The 6,322-nt window shown below is 39.9% G+C and overlaps 1 long non-coding RNA gene across 1 annotated transcript; it reads left to right on the top strand.

Moving 5' to 3' along the window:
* Window positions 1-3,306: 3,306 nt before the first annotated feature.
* On the top strand, window positions 3,307-4,909 carry LOC103924586. The gene is made up of 2 exons (XR_663989.1): window positions 3,307-3,496; window positions 4,587-4,909. It is a non-coding gene; the product is annotated as an uncharacterized LOC103924586 (long non-coding RNA).
* The last annotated feature ends 1,413 nt before the right edge of the window (window positions 4,910-6,322 follow it).

Below are 6,322 nucleotides of genomic sequence, written 5' to 3'. Positions count from 1 at the left end.
TCCTTCCCTGCTATGGTGACTCAATTGTTTTCAATGTGAAGGTGTCTCCAGGCACTAAAGTTTGTATTTAAAATCAGCTAGAACATTCATAAACACCCTTGGCACAAATATCTAATGCAACAAGTGAACACAGTCATTAGCATCCCTTGAATGAGACGGTAACGCTGGGCTTAAGGCAACTGAAGGAGACAGAGGTGAAAACCTTTCTTCCAAATATGCCATGAGAATATCACAAATCATTGACAACAGAACAGCCTTTGGCACCTATAACAGATATTTTCCTGAAAAATGCCATATTTTCAACCCACATTAACACTCTGTGGAACAAAAGGCAAATCCAGTACAAATAACAATCGAAGGGAAAAGTCCAAGCCATTTTGCATGTACATTTGAATAAGGGTCAATTTTATTTCACGAGTCTGCTCTTGGGATGGCCTGTTTCCTTTAAGGCTTTCTATATGTTTCTGGATGGGATGACAAGTGAATGACAGCGGAGCTGACAGCTCTATTAGCTGCAGAAACAGGATGGGCGAACACTGCATTGTATCACCTCTGGATAATGAGCTGAATTTCTGACTGCAACCCAGATTCTTGCAGGACAAGCCGCAATGTGACAGGTTAGTCGTAGATGAAGCAACACAACCTGAGGACTTCTTTTGTTTCCAGGACCTTTACTAGCATACCTACTATATATAGCGCAAAGAGGCAGGAAAAGTCCTGCGTAAGACCTCTAGGCTCAGCGGAAAGCAGATTTCAGTTACTTGCAAAAGGCTTCCCAGGCAAGCCTTTGAGCAAGATGCTGTGGGTGTAATCATCCCAATGTTTTCCCCTGGCAGCACTCCATCCTAACATGTCTGCAGGCCAGGTTGCTTATTCCTCACCTTTCCCTTCCCACTTGCACCACAGCTCAGGGGACCAGAGTTACTGTAGGGGTGCAGAGGGGGTTGTTGTCTCAGTTTCTACTCCAGGATCTTTCTGTTCTCTTGTTACAAATCAAGAAAAGCAAGACAGGAGTCCCAGGGAAGAGCCAGGCTGCATTCCTACGTCCTGGCATGCTGCAGGGATGGGGGCAGGTCCGTGTGTAAAGGCATTAGTATGGGATGATCAAATGTATTTATACCACAGCATCTGAGTCAGAGGTGGTGTTTGCCTACAGCCAGGAAGCTCTCTGTTTGGGAGTTACTGGTATTCAGTGCATTCAAACCAACATTGTTTTTCCCCTATTAAAACATACACTTGAATCATAACAAGCTATCCAGACGTGCGCTGTTGCTAGGCTTGCCTAAAACATTGGCAGTTGCTCTTTTTTGTCTCATCTTGCTTGGTTAGCAAGGTAGAAACCTGCTTCTTCCAAGTTTTTCCAGAGAAATGCTTAACTGTGGAGAAATGTCTTCCCTTGTCTTCCCTTTCCTTGCTTGTGAAAAAACTTGTAAATAAGAAGGATTTAAAAGAAGAGAAAGAAAAAATTTTTTTTAAAAAGCACACAAAACCCCAAAACACCAATATTTTTGTTTCTATGCTGAGGTGGTATTAAAATCACGATTTACTGGGGGGAAAAAAAAAAAGAAAAATATCCAAGAGAATTAACGTATTCCAAGAGATATTTAGGCTATTATCTTTGTGGAAAAAAACATTTTTTTTGTGGAAAGGTTTTAAACCTCTTTTATTAGGTATTTAATATATGGCAAAAGTCAAGAAGGTAACAGAAAAAGGCTTTCTATTATGTGGAAGCATGGAGACAGACACACAATAGGCATAGGGACAATATTGTTTGCCATATTCCTAACTCAGATCCTTGTCAGTGCTGCAAGAGAGTGAAAATCCTTGTAGGATTCTTTAAATTCTTTCATATAACATCTCTTAGCACCCATTCTCTCCCTGCATTAACACAATTCACAACACATTCAACCAAAAAAAAAAGTTATTTCCATTGTTTAGTTTATAACTTAAGTCCAAAAGATGCAGAAGGGCCTCCATTTGTGAAATGGTGAAAATAAAATTAATGGGGAAGCGGGAGGTGCTACTGGTTACCTTTCAACTATTCTCTTATTAGATGTACTAAATATACTTCTCAAACATACTTTCAGATGGAGAGTACTGGAATTGCTGTATCTCTGCAGAGAAAGAAGAGGGAAAAAATCGCATGTTGATCTGAGAAAAGCAGATACGGAAGGTGATCCATAGGACTAAAGAGTGACAAGAAATTCAGAAACTGCAAGACATTAATGAGATGTATTGATTTAATTAGCCAGCTTAACATCATTTATCATGCTAACCACAAGAGACGTGCCCATAAAAGCTAGTGTTTGAAGGTCACAGGCATATGTAACATACCTGCTATGCTACACAAATGGCCAGCTGTGGAGATCTGTTTTACTTAGACTTGGAAAGAAGTTATTGAAAGACAATTTTGAAAAGCCTCCATATGAATAACACAGTGCTATATGTTGTAATTGGTCCATTCATCCTCTTAATAATCTGGAGTTTCTGGATTCCCAATGTTTAGTGTATTTAAACGTCAGAGGTAAACAATAAGGACTTACTTAAATAGTGGTATCTGTAACAAAGTTGGAATCCTCAAGTTTCAGGACATTTTATTGTTTTATAACAACAGGTTCATGCCTGCCAGTCTTTTCTCCCTACTGCCTCTGCCTGTTCATTATTCAGGAAAGAACTTAAATAATGATAAGACTCCAAAAGAATTCTCAGTAGCAAAAAGCTTCTTAAGGACTCATTTATGGGCTCAGCTACATAGGGGTAAGATTCAAGTACCCTGATGAAATGAAAAGAGTTCCTGAGGATACATGTCAGCATAAATGAGAGCTTAATTTGGCCCTAAATTAGAAACTCTCTGTCAGCTGGGGGCTCAGATATCCTACAGCATTCAGTACTGCCCCTCTGACACTGGGTATTTTTCTGTCTAATTGGAATCTCCTTACCTTAGTGTGAAATTATTAATTTTTTTTTAAATTAAGTTTTTAATGCCATTTTCATTTTCTGACTTATAAAGCTTGTGAAAAGTGTTTTGTAAGTGTTTATATTTGTTTCAGCTTTTAAGCAGTGCACAAAGCTGTTACGCTTTCCTAAGCATGTATTTCTTTAATTGAAACTCCTATTTAATAAAAGACATAATAGGACCCATGTTTATTAATTTCTTCATCCACCTTCCTGCTAGGAAGAATTAGAAAGGCAGCCCCCCCAGGAGCATACACTTTCCACACCCTCTATGTGCTGGCCTGGAAGCACAGCTTTGCCCCTGATTGCATGAACCCTTGACAAGGGGAATCTCAGGTAGCCTGCAACAACATGAAACTTTGCAAAGCAAAAGCCCTCCTGCATTTCAGGGGGTGGGAAAGTGTTCAGCACTAACACCTACACGAGTGATAATCAACACGGGTTCGGACTCGGCTGCAGTGACTTCTGGCTTGCGCACACTTCGGATGCCTCAGAGTTGAACAAGGATGTTGGAAATTAGAGCCCGCTCACAGCTTTTTCAGTAAGTCTATTTCTGCTATATTTAAACTTCCTTTACAGTGGCTGCACAAGGGAGCCAGAAGGATGTTTTCTGCTACAGAGAGAAGGGGGGGTTATGTTGGTTTTGCTCCGTTACATGCGGAACACAGAGAGATGAAGCCTTAATATAGTTCTTCTATTTCTTCTCTCTTTGTCCCCTTCACCCCTGCTTGTTACCTTTTAAAGTTTCCTTTGGGGTAATTTAAACATTTTTTTTTTAAAGTTAGCACAGTACTAAAGGACCATTTCTAGCACAAAATGGCCAAAGTAATTGCCCAGGGAAGCTGGTGTTACTTTCAGAGGTTAGAGGGCTATGTTCCGACTGACATAAGAGAAACAGGTTGCACAGACATAGGAGTATTTGCATGGTGTGTTAATAGCATGAAAGGAAAAAGCCTGGCTAGTACGTTTTTAGCAAGAATGCAGGCAGTCATTGGGGCTCACTGGAAGAGTTCAGCCTTTAGCTTTCTAGCCTGTTTAATGTAATATTTGTTTTAGGACCCTGCCTTACTCTTCAGGTGTTGTTTCTCTTGTGGGGTACTCAAGTAGCAAGGGAACATCAGCAAATATGTGAAATTTTGTCTGATACTATCTATATGAGGGACAGGGCACTTCTTTGCCTGCACCTCTGTTAAACCTTCCTATATTACATACCCTTCCTAACGACCTGTAGGATGTTCAGCCCACATAATACAATGAAGCTCAGATTATACAAAAATAGCACATACTGAGAATGAGAAGTCACCTCTTACTCTTCAGTCAGTGGCAACAAGGATAGACAGCATCCCTCCTAGGTCCTAGCAGCTGCCTGTAAAAGAAGGGACACCCCTGGCAATTTATCTGAGCATCTGGACTGCAGCTTTTCCACTTTGGAAAAGGGGCCTCCTAGAATCCCTTGCAAAGACAGGATTGTTGCCCCTTTTGCAAGGCAAGCGTTAGATCTGGATGGCAGAGGTAGAATTACATCTTTAAGGCTAATCCTTGCTCCTTTATCTGAGGCAGGAAATTCCAAATCTATCATCAAAGCAACACACATACTGCATAACCCATTTAACTTTTTGTTTTTCAAGCAGATGGATTAGAACAAAACAAGCAGTGCACATTTTAAGAAGACTGGACACTATTAATGCCAACTCTGTGAGAGTATAAGTAAGCTGCTGCAGTTTAACAGAAAGCGGAATTTCCTAGACTAGCATAAACTAATGGCTCATTGGCTAAAATAGATCTGCAGTCTCCGTTTGCTGTAGAAGCCCAGCTACTCTGCTGCTCCCAATGAAAGAACGATTGCAACTACGATAAACACCCTGGGATCGTCAAAAATATGGGAAGATATCAGCTGCTGTTAAACAGTGTAGAAATAACACAGTAGTGAAACTAATAAATAAATACAAACAGGTTTAAGGCGTCCTCTTTAGAAACACTATCCTATGGGTTAAAGATCTGAAGATTTAGCTTTTAACAGTTCTGGCATACAAGGAACCCATCCTCTCCCCTGTGTAAGTGCTTCAGTTCTTGTTCCTGGCTACATAAATCACAGGCAGGGTAAATGCGTTACGAGTTAAGAGAAGGAAATAATATGATCTCCTAGCAGACACTGGGAACAACAGCTTTTCACATACGTGCCAAAATGCCACGCAACTATTAGTATGAAACAAGATACACCTTCTTTTACAAACAGTCTATAGCAAATTCATATTTTATCTATTAAATCCTTGACTGCTTACCCCAAAACTCACAGCCTTTAACACGTTTCTCCTTGTAACACCTCTTTCAAGACTAGACTGTGCTTTTCTCCCATTTTATAAGTGCAGGTGAGAGACATAGCTAGGGACAGGTACAGATGAGCAAAAAAGAACGAGATGCCCAAATCCCAGAATGCCAGCCACAAAGCCCCAGGATATCCAGTTACACTGGGCAAAAGCCATAGCACTAAGAGATGAAAAAAGTCTCTGCTCTGATATAATTTGGCAGTGAAGAAGGGTTGACGGAGTCCATAGATGCTCCTGACAGGTAACAACTCCCTTGGGACAGTGGATACACCTGAAAGTGGGAGACAAACAGATAATGCAACATTGACCATGTTGTCCACATCTTGTGATCACAAATCAGTTTTCTGTTGACAAGGCTCATTTTTCATGGCAGCATCTTTGTCTCCAAGCCTTTGCCAAACAGTTATAACTTCATCAGTGCATTCGGGAATACATTTAACAAAATTGCCTTTTGCAGAAGTGAGATAGTACCAAAGCAATGCAATTCTGGAAAACAACAACACAGAAGGAAGGAGAAAAGCTATCTGGAAAAACCAGTGAAGATGGCCCTCAATTTCCTATTAAAACACCCCAGTGCATTGTTGCTTGCCTGTTATTCTCTTTATGAATTACAGTAAAATGAAATTACCAGAGTTCTGCAATGTGTGCAACACCATTTCATTAGAAGGATAAGAAGTCAAAATTGTGCTTTATTACCAACAAACTATCTCAGTATTAAGACTGCTCATATGTGACCTTTAATCTTGAATTCTTCATGAAATCAGATGCACAAGATACTATTATTTGAAGTAGTGGCCCAGTCCTTGAAGCTGTATAGGAAATGTCTAAACACATGACAAGCTCAGATTTCCTTAATGCTTTCCTCTAAATAATCAAAAGCCTTTTCATACATATCATCAAGAACTTAAACCCATGCTTAGATTATGTGAAAAAAACTTCAAGGCAGAAAATACCAAATGTAAATTTGCATGTGTCCTTTTGTGCATTACTGTATCATCTTTGATTAGAGGATCGTATTAAATTAATAACTAATAATAGCC

This window comes from Pygoscelis adeliae, unplaced genomic scaffold, assembly GCF_000699105.1.
Source record: "Pygoscelis adeliae isolate BGI_AS28 unplaced genomic scaffold, ASM69910v1 Scaffold57, whole genome shotgun sequence".
In the NCBI taxonomy this organism is placed as follows: domain Eukaryota; kingdom Metazoa; phylum Chordata; class Aves; order Sphenisciformes; family Spheniscidae; genus Pygoscelis; species Pygoscelis adeliae.
This window is presented reverse-complemented; position numbering and strand designations above follow the sequence as displayed.